A 23504-nucleotide genomic window follows, 5' to 3' on the forward strand; every position below is an offset into this window, starting at 1 on the left:
GTTGGAGGCTGGACGATGATGTTTGGACTGGAAGGAAAACTCCTTGTCCAAATTCCATTGTGTTCAAGTTTAAAGTCCCACAATAAGAAGTAGCTGAATCTGACAGGTGGAGGTTTGGAACTACGAGATGGTGATGTTTCCTTGACTTGATGCTCTGACTGTCAGGGTGGATGACAGCTTCTTCTGCTGCTGCATCTGAGTGGCTAGGATTGGAGCTTTTACCCCCCAAGGTTGTTTGGTTCCAGGGGAAATTTTAGAATTCCAGTCCCCAACCTGGGCTGTTCTGAAACGCTTCTCCTGAATCACTCCTGAGCTGCAGCAAGAACAAATACCAGTGCCAACCAGATCAACTTCATGGCTGCTAACAGCCTCAGACACTTGATTTCCATCAATCTGGAGCCAAGAAGGCCCTCACCTGTGGTTCTCCTCCAGGAAAAATTTAAAATATTTAAAATAAATCACACAATGAAAGCTGCCTCAGCTGCTTTAAGAGAGAGAACAAGCTAAGAGATCTGAAACCAGTAAAATATGCTTTTCTGTGTGCAAACTAGTGAGGGGCATGGAAGGATATTTTACCACCAATACAGAACCCAGACTTTAGTCATGTGATGAGATGGAGTCTCTGATTATGAAGTTAATGGACAAAATGTGACTTGAAAGAAAACACATTAAAAATACTAACTAAACTAAATAAATGAATAAAGAAGCAGCACAGTTGCAGACTGAATTAATTCACTGACAAAGTAGAATTTTTTTCCACAGGAGCTACTGGCTCCTTAGTTGTTGCATTTATTGTTAACATTAAACACACAGTCTGAGTTCATGGCAGGAAGAAATGATTTTCATTTTTCTAAAGGACAAGAAATGAACCAGAACATTAGAACCACATTGCATCTCTTGATCAGTTTGTTACATGGGACACCTTCCAGACAGGAAGGTCCCACCAAGACTTGAACTGGGATCACTGGATCCAGAGTTCTCACCCTTCCACCATGTAACCAAACACAAGGAGGAGGTTCCTCTAAATACCACTTGACATCACCTGCAATCAACCTGTTGATATTTGGAGGTTCATCTTGCTCTTGTTCCAGACTACATTGGCAAAAGGATCATGAACCACAAGGAAATCATGGAACTCCAGATTTATTCAGGACTTTCTAACTCCATCGTATGACCTGGGAGCAAAGACTGGCCAGGCCTTCCTTAATTTATCAGTTAATTACTGCTTCAACAAACATGCCACTTAATTAAGTTACCAGAATTTCTCTCATTGAAAAACCCACCAGCCTGATTTCTTGACATGACATGAAAAATTCTCCAAGAACCCACAGTTGGGTGGAAAGATACCAGGTTAACCAGGAGGAGTCCTGTTCCTGAACCATGGATGGAACAAAGTCCACTGGAAAACTCAGCAGTTCCTGAGTGCCAGATCCATCCGGGAGCTTGGGTCTCCCCTTGACTGTGGTGATCCATGAGATCAAGGAGGACAGAGGGAAGAAGGATCCTGTTGGAGATCTCCTCCCTTCTTCCTCCACTTCACTACTACTTGGATGTCAGGAATATGAGGTACTTTACTCAAATGAGGTATTAGGAGTTTCCTGTTTGACAAGAAGGAAGTCAGAGGTTCATACCTCACTTGTTGGTGGTGCCCTCAACCTGCTGAGAGCATCACTTAGTTCTCTACAGAGAAACATGGCAGCTCTGCTGAAGGCTGCAGGAAACCTGCTGGAACTGAGACTTGGACTCAGGTCACTCGATTCAAAGTCCAGGGTGCCAACAGGTCTACCAGGGCATCTGTGCTTTACTTACCGTGTAAAAAGGACCACAGTGGTCATCTGGTTTTAATTTAACAAACAAATACGGTTGAAAACTTTGAGACAGAGACACAGGGCTCTTATTTGAAGGACCATGGGATGGGAAATATCCCAGACCTCTGAGATCAGAGCGTTCACTTTGATCTCAGGGTCCTGACTTTGGGGGTTCTTCCTTTGGTCTTCAAATACTTGTGGTTTTTATTGGCAGAACTTTCAACTTGCATGCAAAAAGAGAATCACAGTCAATGTAAACCCAGCAGACAGTGTTTATTTCTAATAAATCAGACAATCGCACAAATGAGAATGAAAGGAAAAAACAATAAAATGTTTTAAAATCCTTCTCCACTCTAAAGCTTTTTAAAGTTCACTTGAAGGTTCAAAGGTGGAGGTGAGGAGGTCACCCTGATCCTCCCTGTCGTCACTGCCAGGATTCTTTCTTCTGGTGCTGTGGTTCTTCTGATGAAGGGGGCGTGATGTTTGCTGTCTCAGGCTCCACCAAATGTCCTCTTTAGGACGCCACAATGTGGCCTCTTCACTGCTCCATCTTCCCTGCATCGGAGACACCAGGGTTCCTCCTGGTGCCGACCCCATCGTCCTTCTACCCAATGGTGCGGCCATGGATCCTCAGAGGAGGCTGGGATCCTTCTTCTCATCAGAGCCACAGTTTTTCCTGGAGGGAACAACAGGAGCTTTGTTGTAATGTTTTGCTCGGTGTTTCCTGCTCAGAGCGTCAGGATCTGTGACGCCATCTTGTGGTAGGGGGTCATCATCTTGTTGTGTGGTAGTGGATTCATTGATCTGCTGTTTCAACACATTCAAGTTCATTACCCTACAAGTCAAAGTACATTTGGTGTGGAGTTTTAGTTTCTGGCCTCAATCATAACGTGTGCCTTTCTTCTTCATGAACATTTCTCAGCTTTGTAAGTTTATTCTAGTTTTTCTTCCTCACTTTTCTATTCCATTGTTGTTGAAGATTCTACTGCAGGTTGGAGTTCCCTGTTGACTGAAGCAGAAACAGGAACAACAAGCTGGAGGCTGTCAGAGCTCCAAGTTGGGGGCTGATATTAAAGTAGGAGATGAACACATCCAGGTTAGCATCCCTCTCAGAAGCTGCTACTTTAGCTCTTCAGGATACAGCAGCCTAGCATAGCTTCATCTGGCCAGTTAGTGGCCCACTTTGATGTCTGGGATATCAGGTTCAAGGTTCTTCACAGCTCTGAATGAAGGCTTTCTAAAGTGTTAACCAGTACTCCAGTTGTAAAAAACAATCAGGGGGACGGTAGATTTTGATGTTTAGGAACAGATCATTTGTGCTGATGACAGCGCATCAGGTGAGAGACCAACAGTGTACCCTTACTCCTCTAAAACAACATGCATGCTATGGATATTACCTGTCTGCTACTCCTGTCATTGATCTTGACCAAGCCCCCAGGCTGACACTGCTACCACTGCTCCTACATAGTTAGAGTCAAATGCAGAGGACATTTTCCCACTGGGTGCAAGTGCAACTTCATACTCATGCTACCTATAAATCTGGGAATTCATCTATATTTTGAAACAAAACATTCTCAAGTCAAGTCCATTTTAATGAAAGTGCAAGAGCAAAAGAATGAAACAAATGTACTGTGGCAGGATAGCGCTACACTCCCCACTGTGAGGGGCAGTATGGCAGACGATAGTGAGTGGTCACCTAGAAGTAGACCTGGTCCGACCCTTCTCCGTCCTTTCCACTTCCTCTCCCTCCTTTACGGAGCCGACAGCCGTGCGTGGTGGCGTCTCGCTGGTCAGCAGATTGGTTACAAACAAAGGTATGCATGCTTGCTCTGCTCCATTATTCAGTGTCATCGGCCCCCTGTTTACTCCAGTTTTGCTCCGTCCAGCGGTGTGGTGTTACCGGGAGCTGGGCTGTCTCCCTGGGGCCGGTGTGTGTGTGGTGCGCTTTCTGTGGGTAAGACGCGTAGTTGTCTGCCTTTCATATCAAGCTGCCGATGGTCTGTGGTGTTCTGATTATCCTCTCCCGGCCATCGTTTGTGTAGTCTGGGCTGCGGGCTTCCTCCTCCTGCCTCGTCTGACGCCACGATTCTGCTCTCCGGTAGGAAATGTTTATTCTTAGCTTTTGTTATTCTTTAATGTCCTTCATCCAAATTTTAATTAGGTTAACTTGTTTATTTTGCAGTGCGCAGCCGTCAATTGCTGCTGTGAGCCTCGCTGCTGTTTTGCTTCTTCTTCTTCTTCTCTTCTCCTCTTCTTCAGTCTGGATTCTTGCTGATTCGGCTCATAACGGCTCTGCTCCCAGTGACGGCGGTTAAAGCCGTGCACTACGGCCTTTATAAGAGCCTCAACGTGGGCCAAGAGAGGGCATCCCGACCCTCATCGGCGCTGAGCCATCCCCCTTGGAGCCTGGTTTTAATTAGAGGGGCAGACATTTCCTTAATTACTTGAGTTTATTCCTTTTCTATTTGTTATTTCTTTCTTTGAATTATTACTGTTAGTTTTTGTGGGTTACATTTGATTTATTGTTTAGAACCCTTATTATTATGATTATTATTATTATTATTATTATTGTTGCCTTTTGCTCCCCATTTTGATCATTTGGATTTAAAACAGTTTCTGTTGGGTTATTTGTGGTAGTGATATTTAGTTCGTGTGTGAGGGTTGCTTTGATTTCATTTTTTTGATGGTGTTCTTTTCTTTTCTTTGACAGGTGTTGAGGGCCCAGAGCGGCAGCGGTCCCCCTGGTGGTGGTTCCTTATTCATGTTTTTTTGGTTTGCTGTGTCACGGGTGCAGTGTAGTTTTTTTTTTTTATCCCTCCCCTTTTCGTTACCGCTGTCGTGGTAAGCCCCAGCCCTGTCCCCTTTTCCTTTTGGTCATTCCTCTTGCACTCCTTATTATATCCATTGGTATTCATTTAGTCTGTTGCTCATTTTAAACTATTTTTCGAATAAAAGTATTCTTATAATTGGAAATCACTTTCCTGTCCTGTTGTATCTCTCGACCTGTGTGCCTTTGTTCAAATGGAAGCCTGGTCATTTTGAAATTTTGTTTATATCCTGGGGTGAAAGCCCCCAGGTGGCGTTGTTGGCAACTGTTCTCCACCGCTCGCCTTGCCACACTACGAACCTCAAAATAATGCGACAGTGATGTTGTAAGAATTGCTAATGAACACAAAATAATGCTACAGTAATGTAGTAAGAGTTGCGAATAACCTCAAAATAATGCTACAGTGATGTAGTAAGAATTGCTAATGAACTCAAAATGATGCTAACAGTAATGTAGTAAGAGTTGCTACAATCCTCAAAATAATGCGACAGTGATGTCAGAAGAATTGCTAAAGATCTCAAAATGATGCGACAGTGATTTAGTAAGAATTGCTAATGATCTCAAAATGATGCGACAGTGATGTCGTAAGAATTGCTAATAAACTAAAAGTGATGCTGATCGTAATGTAGTAAGAGTTGCTAATAACCTCAAAATAATGTGAAAGTGATGTAGTAAGAATTGCTAATGATCTCAAAATGATGCGACACTGATGTAGTAAGAATTGCTAATGAACTCAAAATGATGCTAACAGTAATGGAGTGAAAGTTTCGAATAACCTCAAAGTGATGCTGACAGTCATTTGGTTAGAGTTGCGAGTAAATTAAAAATGATGCTGGAAGTAATGTCGTGAGAATTGCTATTAAACTCAAAATGATGCTAACAGTAACATAGTGATAGTTGCTATTAAACTCAGTGATGCTTACAGTAATGTAGTAAGTGTTTCGAACAACCTCAAAGTGATGCTGACAGTCAAATAAGAGTTGATACTAACCTAAAAATAATGCAACAGTGATGACGTAAAAGTTGCTACGAAACTCCAAATAATGCGACAGTGATGTCAGAAGAATTGCTCATGAACTCAAAATGATGCTAACAGTAATGGAGTGAACGTTTCGAATAACCTCAAAGTTATGCTGACAGTCATGTACTAAGAGTTGCTAGGAACCTCATAATAATGCGACAGTAATGTAGTAAAAGTTGCTACGAACCTAAAAATATTGCGACAGTGATGTCGGAAGAATTGCTAATGAACTCAAAATGATGCTAACAGAAATGTAGTGATAGTTGCTAATAAACTCAGTGATGCTTACAGTAATGTAGTAAAAGTTTCGAACAACCTCAAAGTGATGCTGACAGTCATGTAGTAAGTGTTTCGAACAACTTCAAAGTGATGCTGACAGTCATGTAGTAAGAGTTGCTACGAACCTCGAAATAATGCGACAGTAATGTAGTAAACGTTGCTAAGAACCTCAAAATATTGCTACAGTGATGTCGTAAGAATTGCAAATGAACTCAAAATGATACTAACAGTGATGTAGTGATAGTTGCAAATGAACTCAAAATGATGCTAACAGTGATTTAGTGATAGTTGCTAATAAACTCAAAGTGATGCTGACAGTAATGTAGTAAGAGTTGCTACGAACCTTTAAATAATGCAACAATAATGTAGTAAGAGTTGCTACGAACCTCAAAATAATGCAACAGTGATGTCAGAAGAACTGCTAAAGATCTCAAAATGATGCGACAGTGATTTAGTAAGAATGGCTAATGAACTCAAAAGGATGCTAACAGTAATGGAGTGAACGTTTCGAATGACCTCAAAGTGATGCTGACAGTCATGTAGTAAGAGTTGCTACGAACCTCAAAAAAATGCGACAGTGATGTCGGAAGAATTGCTAATGATCTCAAAATGATGTGAAAGTGATGTAGTAAGAATTGCGAATGAACTCAAAATGATGCAAACAGTAATGTAGTGATAGTTGCTAATAAACTCAGTGATGCTTACAGTAATGTAGTAAGAGTTGCTTCTAACCTCAAAATGATGCTAACAGTAATGTAGTGATAGTTGCTAATAAATTCAGTGATGCTTACAGTAATGTAGTAAGTGTTTCGAACAACCTCAAAGTGATGCTGACAGTCATGTAGTAACAGTTGCTTCTAACCTCAAAATGATGCTTACAGTAATGTAGTAAGAGTTGCTTCTAACCTCAAAATGATGCTAACAGTAATGTAGTGATAGTTCCTAATAAACTCAGTGATACTTACAGTAATGTAGTAAGTGTTTCGAACAACCTCAAAGTGATGCTGACTGTCATGTAGTAATGGTTGCTACGAACCTTAAAAAATGTAACAGTAAAGTAGTAAGAGTTGCTTCGAACCTCAAAATAATGCAACAGTGATGTCAGAAGAATTGGTAATGATCTCAAACTGATTGGACAGTGATGTTGTAAGAATTGCTAATGAACTCAAGATGATGCTAACAGTAATGTAGTGATAGTTGCTAAGAAACTCAGTGATGCTTACAGTAATGTAGTAAGTGTATCGAACAAATTCAAAGTGATGCTGACAGTCATGTAGTAAGAGTTGCTAATGAACTAAATTTAATGCTACAGTGATGTCGTGAGAATTGCTAATTAACTCAAAATGATGCTAACAGTAATGTAGTGATAGTTGCTCATAAACTCAAAGTGATGCTGAAAGTAATGTAGTAAGAGTTGCTATGAACCTTTAAATAATGCAACAATAATGTAGAAAGAGTTGCAACGATCCTCAAAATAATGCGACAGTGATGTCAGAGAATTGCTAATGATCTCAAAATGATGCGACAGTGATGTAGTTAGAATTGCTAATGAACACAAAATGATGCTAAAAGTAATGGAGTGAACGTTTCGAATAACCTCAAAGTGATGCTGACAGTAATGTAGTAAAAGTTGCTACGAACCTCAAAATATTGCGACAGTGATGTCGTAAGAATTGCAAATGAACTCAAGATGATGTTAACAGTAATGTAGTGATAGGTGCTAATAAACTCAGTGATGCTTACAGTAATGTAGTAAGAGTTTCGAACAACCTCAAAGTGATGCTGACAGTCATGTAGTAAGAGTTGCTAATGAACTCAATTTAATGCTACAGTGATGTCGTAAGAGTTGCTAATAAACTCAAAATGATGCTAACAGTAATGTAGTGATAGTTGCTAATAAACTCAAAGTGATGCTGACAGTAATGTAGTGAGAGTTGCTACGAACATCAAAATAATGTGACAGTGATGTCAGAAGAATTGCTAATGATCTAAAAATGATTCGATAGTGATGTAGTCAGAATTGCTAATGAATTCAAAAAGATGCTAACAGTAATGGAGTTAAAGTTTTCGAATAACCTCAAAGTGATGCTGACAGTCATGTACTAAGAGTTGCTACGAACCTCAAAATAATGCGACAGTAATGTAGTAAGTGTTGCTATGAACCTCAAAATATTGCGACAGTGATGTCGGAAGAATTGCTAATGAACTCAAAATGATGTGTAGTGACAGTTGCTAATCAACTCAGTGATGCTTACAGTAATGTAGTGATAGTTGCTAATCAACTCAGTGATGCTGACAGTCATGTAGTAACAGTTGCTTCTAACCTCAAAATGATGCTAACAGTAATGTAGTGATAGTTCCTAATAAACTCAGTGATGCTTACAGTAATGTAGTAAGTGTTTCGAACAACCTCAAAGTGATGCTGACAGTCATGTAGTAATGGTTGCTACGAACCTCAAAAAATGCAACAGTAAAATAGTAAGAGTTACTTCGAACCTCAAAATAATGCGACAGTGATGTCAGAAGAATTGGTAATGATCTCAAACTGTTGGGACAGTGATGTCATAAGAATTGCTAATGAACTCAAGATGATGCTAAAAGTAATGTAGTGATAGTTGCTAATAAACACAGTGATGCTTACAGTAATGTAGTAAGAGTTTTGAACAACCTCAAAGTGATGCTGAAAGTAATGTAGTAAGAGTTGCTACGAACCTTCAAATAATGCAACAATAATGTAGTAAGAGTAGCTACGAACCTCAAAATATTGTGACAGTGATGTAAGAAGAATTGCTAATGATCTCAAAATGATGCGACAGTGATGTAGTAAGAATTGCTAATGAACTCAAAATAATGCTAACAGTAATGGAGTGAACGTTTCGAATAACCTCAAAGTGATGCTGACAGTCATGTAGTAAAAGTTGCTACGAACCTCAAAATATTGCGAAAGTAATGTAGTAAAAGTTGCTACGAACATCAAAATAATGCGACAGTGATGTCAGAAGAATTGCTAAAGATCTTAAAATGATGCGACAGTGATTTCGTAAGAATTGCTAATGAACTCAAAATAATGCAAACAGTAATGGAGTGAACGTTTCGAATAACCTCAAAGTGATGCTGACAGTCATGTAGTAAGTGTTGCTAGGAACCTCAAAACATTGCGACAGTGATGTCGGAAGAATTGCTAATGAACTCAAAATGATGCTCACAGTAATGTAGTGATCGTTGCTAATCAACTCAGTGATGCTTACAGTCATGTAGTAACAGTTGCTTCTAACCTCAAAATGATGCTAACAGTAATGTAGTGATAGTTGCTAAAAAACTCAGTGATGCTTACAGTAATGTAGTAAGAGTTTCGAACAACCTCAAAGTGATGCTGACAGTCATGTAGTAAGAGTTGCTACGAACCTTTAAATAATGCAACAATAATGTCGTAAGAGTTGCTACGAACCTCAAAATAATGTGACAGTGATGTCAGAACAATTGCTAATGATCTCACAATGATGCGACAGTGATGTAGTAAGAATTGCTAATGAACTCAAAATGATGCTAAAAGTAATGGAGTGAAAGTTTCGAATAACCTCAAAGTGATGCTGACGGTCATGTAGTAAGAGTTGCTACGAACCTCAAAATAATGCGACAGTGATGTCAGAAGAATTGCTAAAGATCTCAAAATGATGCGACAGTGATTTAGTAAGAATTGCTAATGAACTCAAAATGATGCTAACAGTAATGGAGTGAACATTTCGAACAAGCTCAAAGTGATGCTGACAGTCATGTGGTTTGAGTTGCGAGTAAATTAAAAATGATGCTGACAGTGATGTCGTAAGATTTGCTATTGAACTCAAAACGATGCTAACAGTAATGTAGTGATAGTTGCTAATCAACTCAGTGATGCTTACAGTAATGTAGTAAGTGTTTCGAAAAACCTCAAAGTGATGCTGACAGTCATGTAGTAGGAGTTGCTACGAACCTCAAAATAATGCGACAGTGATGTCAGAAGAATTGCTAAAGATCTCAAAATGATGCGACAGTGATTGAGTGAGAATTCCTAATGATCTCAAAATGATGCTAACAGTGATTTAGTAAGAATTGCTAATGAACTCAAAATGATCCTAACATTAATGGAGTGAAAGTTGCTAATAAACTCAAACTGATGCTGAGAGTAATGTAGTAATAGTTGCTACAAACCTTTAAATAATGCAAAAGTAATGTAGTTAGAGTTGCTACGAACATCAAAATAATGCGACAGTGATGTCAGAAGAATTGCTAATGAACTCAAAATGATGCTAAAAGTAATGGAGTGAAAGTTTCGAATAACCTCAAAGTGATGCTGACGGTCATGTAGTAAGAGTTGCTACGAACCTCAAAATAATTCGACAGTAATGTAATAAAAGTTGCTACGAACCTTAAAAAATGCAACAGTAAAGTAGTAAGAGTTGCTTCGAACCTCAAAATAATGCAACAGTGATGTCAGAAGAATTGGTAATGATCTGAAACTGATGGGACAGTGATGTCGTAAGAATTGCTAATGAACTCAAAATGATGCTAACAGTAATGTAGTGATAGTTGCTAATCAACTCAGTGATGCTTAGAGTAATGTAGTAAGAGTTGCTACATACATCAAAATAATGCGACAGTGATGTCAGAAGAATTGCTAAAGATCTCAAAATGATGCGACAGTGATTTCGTAAGAATTGCTAATGAACTCAAAATGATGCTAACAGTAATGGAGTGAACGGTTCGAATAACCTCAAAGTGATGCTGACAGTCATGTAGTAAGTGTTGCTACGAACCTCAAAACATTGCGACAGTGATGTCGGAAGAATTGCTAATGAACTCAAAATGATGCTCACGGTAATGTAGTGGTCGTTGCTAAGAAACTCAGTGATGCTTACAGTAATGTAGTAAGAGTTTCGAACAACCTCAAAGTGATGCTGACAGTCATGTAGTAAGAGTTGCTACGAACTTTAAAAAATGCAACAGTAAAGTAGAAAGAGTTGCTTCGAACCTCAAAATAATGAGACAGTGATGTCAGAAGAATTGGTAATGATCTCAAACTGATGGGACAGTGATGTCGTAAGAATTGCTAATGAATTCAAAATGATGCTAAAAGTAATGGAGTGAAAGTTTCGAATAACCTCAAAGTGATGCTGACAGTCATGTAGTAAGAGTTGCTACGAACCTAAAAATAATGCAACAGTGATGCCAGAAGAATTGCAAAAGATCTCAAAATGATGCGACAGTGATTTAGTAAGAATTGCTAATGAACTCAAAATGATGCTAACAGTATGGGAGTAAACGTTTCGAACAACCTCAAAGTGATGCTGACAGTCATGTACTAAGAGTTGCTACGAACCTCAAAATAATGCGACAGTGATGTCAGAAGAATTGCTAATGATCTCAAAATGATGCGACAGTGATGTAGTAAGACTTCCTAATGATCTCAAAATGATGCTACAGTGATTTAGTCAGAATTGCTAATGAACTCAAAATGATGCTAACAGTAATGGAGTGAACATTTCGAACAACCTCAAAGTGATGCTGACAGTCATGTGGTTTGAGTTGCGAGTAAATTAAAAATGATGCTGACAGTGATGTCGCAAGAATTGCTATTGAACTCAAAACGATGCTAACAGTAATGTAGTAAGTGTTTCGAACAACTTCAAAGTGATGCTGAAAGTCATGTAGTAAGAGTTGCGACGAACCTCAAAATAATGCGACAGTGATGTCGGAAGAATTGCTAATGATCTCAAAATGATGCTACAGTGATTTAGTAAGAATTGCTAATGAACTCAAAATGATGCTAACATTAATGGAGTGAAAGTTGCTAATAAACTCAAAGTGATGCTGACAGTAATGTAGTAAGAGTTGCTAATGAAATCAAAGTGATGCTGACAGTAATGTAGTGATAGTTGCTAATAAACTCAGTGACGCTAACAGTATTGTAGTAAGTGTTTGGAACAACCTCAAAGTGATGCTGACAGTAATGTAGTAAGAGTTGCTACGAACCTCAAAATAATGCGACAGTGACGTAAGAAGAATTGCTAATGATCTCAAAATGATGCGACAGTGATGTAGTAAGAATTGCTCATGAACTCAAAATGATGCTAACAGTAATGTAGTAAGTGTTTCGAATAACCTCAAAGTGATGCTAACAGTCATGTAGGAAGAGTTGCTACGAACCTCAAAATAATGCAACAGTGATGTAATAAGAATTGCTAATGAACTCAAAATGATGCTAACAGTAATGGAGTGAAAGTTTCGAATAACCTCAAAGTGATGCTGAATGTCATGTAGTAAAAGTTGCTATGAACCTCAAAATAATGCGACAGTAATGTAATAAAAGTAGCTACGAACCTCAAAATATTGAGACAGTGATGTCGGAATAATTGGTCAACAACTCAAAATGATGCTTAAAGTAATGTAGTGATAGTTGCTAATAAACTCAAAGTGATGCTGAAAGTAATGTAGTAAGAGTTGCTACGAACCTTAAAATAATGCAACAATAATGTAGTAAGAGTTGCTACGAACCTCAAAATATTGCGACAGTGATGTCGGAAGAATTGCTAATGAACTCAAAATGATGCTAACAGTAATGGAGTGAAACTTTCGAATAACCTCAAAGTGATGCTTACAGTCATGTAGTAAGTGTTGCTAGGAACCTCAAAATAATGCGACAGTAATGTAGTAAAAGTTGCTAGGAACCTCAAAATATTGCGACAGTGATGTCGGAAGAATTGCTAATGAACTCAAGATGATGCTAACAGTAATGTAGTGATAGTTGCTAAGAAACTCAGTAATGCTTACAGTAATGTAGTAAGAGTTTTGAACAACCTCAAAGTGATGCCGACAGTCATGTAGTAAGAGTTGCTAATGAACTCTATTTAGTGCTGCAGTGATGTCGTGAGAATTGCTCAAACACTCAAAATGATGCTAACAGTAATGTAGTGATAGCTGCTAATAAACTCAAAGTGATGCTGACATTAATGTAGTAAGAGTTGCTACGAACCTTAAAATAATGCAACAATAATGTAGTTAGAGTTGCTACGAACCTCAAAATAATGTGACAGTGATGTCAGAAGAATTGCTAATGATCTCAAAATGATGAGACAGTGATTTAATAAGAATTGCTCATGAACTCAAAATGATGCTAACAGTAATGGAGTGATAATTGCTAATCAACTCAGTGATGATTACAGTAATGTAGTAAGTGTTTCGAATAACCTCAAACTGATGCTGACAGTCATGTAGTAAGAGTTGCTACGGACCTCAATATAATGCGACAGTAATGTAGTAAAAGTCGCTACGAACCTCAAAATATTGCGACAGTGATGTCGGAAGAATTGCTAATGAACTTAAAATGATGCTAACAGTAATGTAGTGATAGTTGCTAAGAAACTCAGTGATGCTTACAGTCATGTAGTGACAGTTGCTAATAAACTCAAAGTGATGCTGACAGTAATGTAGTAAGAGTTGCTACGAACCTTAAAATAATGCAACAATAATGTATTAAGAGTTGCTACGAACCTCAAAATAATGTGACAGTGATGTCAGAAGAATTGCTAATGATCTCAAAATGATGCGACAGTGATTTAGTAAGAATTGCTAATGAACTCAAAATGATGCTAACAGTAATGGAGTGAACGTTTCGAAAAACCTCAAAGTGATGCTGACAGTCATGCAGTAAAAGTTGCAACGAACCTCAAAATATTGCGACAGTGATGTCAGAAGAATTGCTAATGAACTCAAGATGATGCTAACAGTAATGTAGTGATAGTTGCTAAGAAACTCAGTGATGCTTACAGTAATGTAGTAAGAGTTTTGAACAACCTCAAAGTGATGCTGACAGTCATTTTGTAAGAGTTGCTCATGAACTCAATTCAATGCTACAGTGATGTCGTGAGAATTGCTCATTAACTCAAAATGATGCTAACAGTAATGTAGTGATAGTTGCTAATCAAGACAATGATGCTTACAGTAATGTAGTAAGTGTTTCGAATAACCTCAAAGTGATGCTGACAGTCATGGAGTAAGAGTTGCTACGAACCTCAATATAATGCGACAGTGATGTCAGAAGAATTGCTAATGATCTCAAAATGATGCGACAGTGATTTAGTAAGAATTGCGAATGAACTCAAAATGATGCTAACTGTAATGGAGTGAACGTTTCGAATAACCTCAAAGTGATGCTGACAGTCATGTACTAAGAGTTGCTACGAACCTTAAAATACTGCAACAGTAATATAGTAAGAGTTGCTACGAACCTCAAAATATTGCGACAGCTATGTCGGAAGAATTGCTAATGATCTCAAAATGATGCGACATTAATGTAGTAAGAATTGCTCATGAACTCAAAATGATGCTAACAGTAATGGAGTGAAACTTTCGAAGAACCTCAAAGTGATGCTGACAGTCATGTAGTAAGAGTTGCTACGAACCTCAAAATAATGCGACAGTAATGTAGTTAAAGTTGCTACGAACCTCAAAATATTGCGACAGTGATGTCGGAAGAATTGCTAATGAACTCAAGATGATGCTAACAGTAATGTAGTGATAGTTGCTAAGAAACTCAGTGATGCTTACAGTAATGTAGTTAGAGTTTCGAACAACCTCAAAGTGGTGCTGACAGTCATTTAGAAAGTTGCTAATGAACTCAATTCAATGCTACAGTGATGTCGTGAGAATTGCTCATAAACTCAAAATCATTCTAACAGTAATGTAGTGATAGTTGCTAATAAATTCAAAGTGATGCTGACAGTAATGTAGTAAGAGTTGCTACGAACCTTAAAATAATGCAACAGAAATGTAGTAAGAGTTGCTACGAACCTCAAAATATTGCGACAGTGATGTCGGAAGAATTGCTAATGAACTCAAAATGATGCTAACAGTAATGTAGTGATAGTTGCTAATCAACTCATTGATGCTTACAGTATTGTAGTAAGTGTTTCGAATAACCTCAAAGTGATGCTGACAGTCATGTAGTAAGAGTTGCTACGAACCTCAAAATAATGCGACAGTGATGTCAGAAGAATTGGTAATGATCTCAAAATGATGCTAATAGTAATGGAGTGAAAGTTTCGACAGTGGTGTCGGAAGAATTGCTAATGATCTCAAAAGGATGCGACAGTGATGTAGTAAGAATTGCTACTTACTGATGCTACAGTGATGAAATGAGAGTTGCGACTATCCTCAAAATGATGCGACAATGATGTATTGAGAGTTGCTACGATCCTCAAAATGATGCTACAGTGATGTGGTGAGAGTTGCTACTAACCTAAGAAATTATACTGACAGTGTTGTGGTGAGAGTTGATAGTAATTTCAAAATCATGCAAAAGTGATGTCATGAGAGTTGCTTATAACCGAAGAAATGATGCTACAGTGATGTAGGCAGAGTTGGTACGATGCTCAAACTGATGCTTCCAGTAATGTTGTGAGAGTTGCTACTAACCTCAAAATGATGCTACAGTGATGTCATGGGAGATGCGACTAACCTAAGAAATGAAGCTACAGTGATGCAGTGAGAGTTGATAGTAATTTCAAAATAAAGCTAAAGCGGTGTAATGAGAGTTGATTCTTCCCAAAGAAATGATGCTACAGTGATGTAGTGAGAGTTGCTACGAACCTCAAAATGATGCTACAGTGATGTAATGAGAGTTCCTACGAATCTCAAAATGATGCCGCAGTAATGTCGCGAGAGTTGCGACTATCCTCAAAATTATGCTACAGTGATGTCATGAGAGTTGCTACGATCCTCAAAATGATGCTACAGTGATGTGGTGAGAGTTGCTACGATCCTCAAAATGATGCTACAGTGATGTTATGACAGTTGCGAATAACCTACGAAGTGATGCTACAGTGATGTGGTGAGAGTTGATACTAATTTCAAAATAATGCCAAAGTGGTGTAGTGAGAGTTGCTACGAACTGCAAAATGATGCTACAGTGATGTCTTGAGAGTTGCGACTATCCTCAAAATGATGCGACAATGATGTAATGAGAGTTGCTACAAATGTCCAAATGATGCTTAAGTGATGTCATGAGAGTGGCTACAAACCTAAGACATGATGCGACAGTGATGTAATGAGAGTTGCTACAAATGACCAAATGATGCTAGAGTGATGTTATGAGAGTTGCTACAAACCGCAAAATGATGCTACAGTGATGTAATGAGGGTTGCTATTTACCTAAGAAATGATGCTACAGTGATGTGGTGAGAGTTGATACTAATTTCAAAATAATGCTAAAGTGGTGTCGTGAGAGTTGCTAAGAACCGCAAAATGATGCTACAGTGATGTAATGAGAGTTGCTACTTACCTAAGAAATGATGCTAAAGTGATGTGGTGAGAGTTGCTACGAACCTCAAAATGATGGTACAGTGATGTAATGACAGTTGCTAGGAATCTCAAAATGATGCTCCAGTAATGTCGTGAGAGTTGCGACAATCCTCAAAATGATGCGACAGTGATGTAATGAGAGTTGCTACAAATGTCCAAATGATGCTTAAGTGATGTAATGAGAGTGGCTACAAACCTAAGAAATGATGCTACAGACATGTGCAGAGAGTTGACAGTAATTTCAAAATCATGCTAAAGTGATGTAATGAGAGTTGCTACTTACCTGAGAAATGATGCGACAGTGATGTGGTGAGAGTTGCTACGAACCTCAAAATGATGCTACAGTGATGTAATGAGAGTTCCTACGAATCTCAAAATGATGCCGCAGTAATGTCGCGAGAGTTGCGACTATCCTCAAAATGATGCTACAGTGATGTAATGAGAGTTGCTACGATCCTCAAAATGATGCTACAGTGATGTGGTGAGAGTTGCTACGATCCTCAAAATGATGCTACAGTGATGTTATGACAGTTGCGAATAACCTAAGAAGTGATGCTACAGTGATGTGGTGAGAGTTGATACTAATTTCAAAATAATGCCAAAGTGGTGTAGTGAGAGTTGCTACGAACTGCAAAATGATGCTACAGTGATGTATTGAGAGTTGCTACGATCCTCAAAATGATGCTACAGTGATGTGGTGAGAGTTGCTACGAACCTCAAAATGATGCTACAGTGATGTTATGACAGTTGCTACTAACCTAAGAAATTATACTCACAGTGTTGTGGTGAGAGTTGATAGTAATTTCAAATTCATGCTAAAGTGATGTCATGAGAGTTGCTTATAACCGAAGAAATGATGCTACAGTGATGTAGGCAGAGTTGGTACGATGCTCAAACTGATGCTTCCAGTAATGTTGTGAGAGTTGCTACTAACCTCAAAATGATGCTACAGTGATGTCATGGGAGATGCTACTAACCTAAGAAATGAAGCTACAGTGATGCAGTGAGAGTTGATAGTAATTTCAAAATAAAGCTAAAGCGGTGTAATGACAGTTGATTCTTCCCTAAGAAATGATGCTACAGTGATGTAGTGAGAGTTGCTACGAACCGCAAAATGATGCTACAGTGATGTAATGAGGGTTGCTATTTACCTAAGAAATGATGCTACAGTGATGTGGTGAGAGTTGCTACTAACCTAAGAAATGATGCGACAGTGATGTAGTGAGAGTTGCTACTAACCTAAGAAATGATGCGACAGTGATGTAATGAGAGTTCCTACGAATCTCAAAATGATGCCGCAGTAATGTCGCGAGAGTTGCGACTATCCTCAAAATGATGCTACAGTGATGTAATGAGAGTTGCTACGATCCTCAAAATGATGCTACAGTGATGTGGTGAGAGTTGCTACGATCCTCAAAATGATGCTACAGTGATGTTATGACAGTTGCGAATAACCTAAGAAGTGATGCTACAGTGATGTGGTGAGAGTTGATACTAATTTCAAAATAATGCCAAAGTGGTGTAGTGAGAGTTGCTACGAACTGCAAAATGATGCTACAGTGATGTCTTGAGAGTTGCGACTATCCTCAAAATGATGCGACAATGATGTAATGAGAGTTGCTACAAATGTCCAAATGATGCTAGAGTGATGTAATGAGAGTTGCTACAAATGACCAAATGATGCTAGAGTGATGTAATGAGAGTTGCTACTAACCTTAGAAATGATGCGACAGTGATGTAGTGAGAGTTGCTACTAACCTAAGAAATGATGTGACAGTGATGTAGTGAGAGTTGCTACGATGCTCAAAATGATGCTTCCAGTAATGTTGTGAGAGTTGCTTAAAACCTCAAAATAATGCTACAGTCATGTCGTGAGAGTTGCGACTATCCTCAAAATGATGCGACAGTGATGTAGTGAGAGTTGCTACGCTCCTCAAAATGATGTTAAGTGATGTAATGAGAGTTGCGACAAACCTAAGAAGTGATGCTACAGTGATGTGGTGAGAGTTGATACTAATTTCAAAATAATGCTAAAGTGGTGTCGTGAGAGTTGCTACGAACCGCAAAATGATGCTACAGTGATGTAATGAGAGTTGCTACTTACCTAAGAAATGATGCTACAGTGATGTGGTGAGAGTTGCTACGAACCTCAAAATGATGGTACAGTGATGTAATGACAGTTGCTAGGAATCTCAAAATGATGCTCCAGTAATGTCGTGAGAGTTGCGACTATCCTCAAAATGATGCGACAGTGATGTAATGAGAGTTGCTACAAATGTCCAAATGATGCTTAAGTGATGTAATGAGAGTTGCTACAAACCTTAGAAATGATGCTACAGTGATGTGGTGAGAGTTGATAGTAATTTCAAAATCATGCTAAAGTGATGTAATGAGAGTTGCTACTTACCTTGGAAATGATGGTACAGTGATGTGGTGAGAGTTGCTACGAACCTCAAAATGATGCTACAGTGATGTAATGAGAATTGCCACGAATCTCAAAATGATGCTACAGTTATGTCCCGAGAGTTGCGACTATCCTCAAAATGATACGACAGTGATGTAGTGAGAGTTGCTACGATCCTCAAAATGAGGTGGCAGTGATGTAGTGACAATTGATACTAATCTCAAAATGATGCTAAAATGATTTAATGAGAGTAGCTACAAACCTAAGAAGTGATGCTCCAGTGATGTGGTGAGAGTTGATAGTAATTTCAAAATAATGCTAAAGCTGTGTAATGAGAGTTGCTACTTCCCTAAGAAATTATGCTACAGTGATGTAGTGAGGTTTGCTACGAACCGCAAAATGATGCTACAGTGATGTAATGAGAGTTGCTACGAATCTCAAAATGATGCTAGTGATGTAATGAGATTTGCTACAAACCTAAGAAATGATGCTACAGTAATGTCGTGAAAGTTGCGACTGTCCTCAAAATGATGCGACAATGATGTATTGAGAGTTGCTACAATCCTCAAAATGATGCTACAGTGTTGTAGTGAGGTTTGCTACGAATCGCAAAATGATGCTCGAGTGATGTAACGAGATTTGCTACAAACCTAAGAAATGATGCGACAGTGATGTAATGAGAGTTGCGACTATCCTCAAAATGATGCGACAATGATGTATTGAGAGTTGCTACGATCCTCAAAATGATGCTACAGTGATGTGGTGAGAGCTGCTACAATCCTCAAAATGATGCTACAGTGATGTTATGACAGTTGCTACTAACCTAAGAAATTATATTGACAGTGTTGTGGTGAGAGTTGATAGTAATTTCAAAATCATGCTAAAGTGATGTCATGAGAGTTGCTTATAACCGAAGAAATTATGCTACAGTGATGTAGGCAGAGTTGGTACGATGCTCAAACTGATGCTTCCAGTAATGTTGTGAGAGTTGCTACTAACATCAAAATGATGCTACAGTGATGTCATGGGAGATGCTACTAACCTAAGAAATGAAGCTACAGTGATGCAGTGAGAGTTGATCGTAATTTCAAAATAAAGCTAAAGCGGTGTAATGAGAGTTGATTCTTCCCTAAGAAATGATGCTACAGTGATGTAGTGAGAGTTTCTACGAACCGCAAAATGATGCTACAGTGATGTAATGAGAGTTCCTACGAATCTCAAAATGATGCCGCAGTAATGTCGCGAGAGTTGCGACTATCCTCAAAATTATGCTACAGTGATGTAATGAGGATTGCTATTTACCTAAGAAATGATGCTACAGTGATGTAATGAGGATTGCTATTTACCTAAGAAATGATGCTACAGTGATGTGGTGAGCGTTGCTACTAACCTAAGAAATGATGCGACAGTGATGTAGTGAGAGTTGCTACTAACCTAAGAAATGATGCGACAGTGATGTAGTGAGAGTTGCTACGATGCTCAAAATGATGCTTCCAGTAATGTTGTGAGAGTTGCTTAAAACCTCAAAATAATGCTACAGTCATGTCGTGAGAGTTGCTACGCTCCTCAAAATGATGTTAAGTGATGTAATGAGAGTTGCGACAAACCTAAGAAGTGATGCTACAGTGATGTAGTGAGAGTTGATAGTAATTTCAAAATAATGCTAAAGTGGTGTAGTGAGAGTTGCTACGAACCGCAAAATGATGCTACAGTGATGTCATGAGAGTTGCTACTTACCTAAGAAATGATGCTACAGTGATGTGGTGAGAGTTGCTACGAACCTCAAAATGATGGTACAGTGATGTAATGACAGTTGCTAGGAATCTCAAAATGATGCTCCAGTAATGTCGTGAGAGTTGCGACTATCCTCAAAATGATGCGACAGTGATGTAATGAGAGTTGCTACAAATGTCCAAATGATGCTAAAGTGATGTAATGAGAGTTGCTACTTACCTGAGAAATGATGCGACAGTGATGTGGTGAGAGTTGCTACGAACCTCAAAATGATGCTACAGTGATGTAATGAGAGTTCCTACGAATCTCAAAATGATGCCGCAGTAATGTCGCGAGAGTTGCGACTATCCTCAAAATGATGCTACAGTGATGTGGTGAGAGTTGCTACAAACCTCAAAATGATGCTACAGTGATGTCATGGGAGTTGCTACTAACCTAAGAAATGATGTTACAGTGATGAAATGAGAGTTGCTACAAATGTCAAAATGATGCTGACAGTGATGTAGTGAGAGTTGCTACGAACCTCAAAATGATGCAGGGTGACTTTGTGGAAAATCTTGCACTCCCAACACAATCATTCTCACGAATGCAGAGACAGGTCAGAGCCAAGGGAGCCTCCATGTCAACAGATGTCCACATGGCAGCTGGACTTCCTTTTTCACTCCTTCCCGTTCCTCCTGGTACTTTTTGGCCACCGTTTGTTTGATGGTCTGAAAATGACACCCAGAGTAAATCAATACATTGAAATTAAAGATGAAATAAACTGGAGATATCAACTACTGCTTTAGATCATTTCCACACAAACCTTTCTGGTTGGCAAATATATGAGGCTCAAGGACCTGAACCAGTTCCCTGAACCCTTCCCTCTCAACAGTGCTAAGGGGCTGGCAGTCCTTCAGGATGAAATTCAGCAGAGCCTCATCCAGCATCTGCTTCCTGGAAGCTGGATGGTTAAAGATGAAGGAGAGAAGAAATGAAGAGGAATTAATGATCAATGAAGCAACTGTGAGTCAGTTGGAGAGTGGCTGTACACCTGAGTTCATCCTGGTGGATCTGGGACTTCATTCTCATGCCTGGCCCCATCATGCCTCAGCACTGAAGAGGTGCTTTTGTTGAGATGAGACGCTTCTGTCCAACAAATGCCACATTCAACCTGCAGAAAATAACATGAGTACTCAGCTAAAAGTTCCTTTCTTCATGGTGACTGGTGTTTCTTAGTCTTAGACCACCAGGTTTCCAATGAGGTGTATCGGATACGTTGTTGTGTGCCGCTGAAATCCGTCCAATTCCGGCGTTGTTTCCTCATGAAATATGTTTGCCTTAAAGCTCATTAAAGTGTTGAACCACAATATCGTTCACCATAACTGAGTCAACTTCAAGATAACCTACTTCTACATTCCAGTCCCGGCTGCTCCTGTTCTGCTGCAGTCCAGAAAACAACAACCCGATACAATTGGCGCTCCTTCCCACAGCTCCGGCCCGGATCCGCATGGTTCCGCTGACTGACTGTGAGACGCGCTCCCTCCTGAGTGGCACAGCCCGATGGGGGTCCTTATCTGGCACGGGGGCGTAAAACAGGTGCGACTGGAAAGCCTGGTTTATTCTGAGTCGAGGGAACGCGTTGCTCTGCAATTCACCGCCAAGCCGCTAGGGGGTGTGGCTTTGTCTTTATTGTTTACGGGGCTCTTGTCGGATTCCTTGGTTTTCTTCCGGTCACAGACAACAATTGTTGGCCATTTGTCAGTCTTTGTAGTGCCGCGAAGAGGAGTTGTAGAGGTGGTCGTACTTGAGCACCTCCTCGATAATCCTTTCTTCAGCTTGGTCCATTTTTTCTTGGAGCCTTCACCACAGAAACTTTGAAAATGGCGGTGTTGTGCTGCAACTGAACCGGAAATAACGTTCTGAGCGGACCAATCGCAGTCCTCGACATTGACGTCACCACGCGTCGACGCGATGCGTAAGCAGGATTTTTTGGAGGCGCGTTTCAGGCTACGGCGGAGGTATGAATACTACTCGACACAGAAGCATAAATCAGGCTTTATAGTCCAACAGGAAGTTAGCATGTCAGGGATGAGACACCCTCATAGTCCAACAGGTAGTTAGCATGTCAGGGATGAGACACGCTTATCGTCCAACAGGAAGTTAGCATGTCAGGGATGAGACACGCTTATCGTCCAACAGGAAGTTAGCATGTCAGGGATGAGACACGCTTATCGTCCAACAGGAAGTTAGCATGTCAGGGATGAGACACCCTGATCGTCCAACAGGAAGTTAGCATGTCAGGGATGAGACACGCTTATCGTCCAGCAGGAAGTTAGCATGTCAGGGATGAGACACCCTGATAGTCCAACAGGAAGTTAGCATGTCAGGGATGAGACACGCTTATCGTCCAACAGGAAGTTAGCATCTCCATGGTTCCCTTGACCAGAAGCCAGTGGGATCGTTCCATTCTGACATCTTGATTGACATTTGTCCTTCTCTGAGCTAAATAGCTGGCAATCATTTGAAAAAAACCTTGATTTACTTTTTCTATTTTGTTCTTCAGCTCATTTGCATACTTTTGTTAAAATTCTCCCCTTTTTGTCTTTTTTTCTGCTGTTTTTAGCACAAGGTCCACGTGGTGCCTAAAGACCAGTTCAGCATGGACTACGTTGAACCTTCAGTCCGCTGCATCAGCACCCATGGACGGTTCCCCCCTGACAGGAGGATTCTGGTGAGGAATATTAGTGGGACAGCGCTCTTGTTAGAACGGTTCTGATCCACCTTCCCTCCCCCTGTAGCTCCTCCTGTGTCCCCTCAGCGCTCTTGTTAGAACGGTTCTGATCCACCTTCCCTCCCCCTGTAGCTCCTCCTGTGTCCCCTCAGCGCTCTTGTTAGAACGGTTCTGATCCACCTTCCCTCCCCCTGTAGCTCCTCCTGTGTCCCCTCAGCGCTCTTGTTAGAACGGTTCTGATCCACCTTCCCTCCCCCTGTTGCTCCTCCTGTGTCCCCTCAGCGCTCTTGTTAGAACGGTTCTGATCCACCTTCCCTCCCCCTGTAGCTCCTCCTGTGTCCCCTCATGTTTCCAAACTCCCTCCCACTGGCTGGTGCTGAAGG

The 23504-nt window shown here is 39.9% G+C and overlaps 1 long non-coding RNA gene across 1 annotated transcript in view; it reads right to left on the reverse strand.

Annotated features, from left to right (window-relative positions):
• Positions 1–3204: 3204 nt before the first annotated feature.
• Positions 3205–23504, reverse strand: part of LOC147271460 (uncharacterized) — an 89260-nt gene continuing 68960 nt past the window's right edge. The window contains exons 2-3 of the long non-coding RNA XR_015115778.1: positions 3505–3594; positions 3205–3268 (exon numbers count right to left, since the gene is read on the reverse strand). This is a non-coding gene — a long non-coding RNA (uncharacterized LOC147271460). The remainder of the gene's footprint in view (positions 3269–3504; positions 3595–23504) is intronic.

This window comes from Aulostomus chinensis, chromosome 1 (genome assembly GCF_037954235.1).
Source record: "Aulostomus chinensis isolate RoL2024-O1b breed Wild chromosome 1, RoL_Achi_v1.0, whole genome shotgun sequence".
Classification (NCBI taxonomy): Eukaryota; Metazoa; Chordata; class Actinopteri; order Syngnathiformes; family Aulostomidae; genus Aulostomus; species Aulostomus chinensis.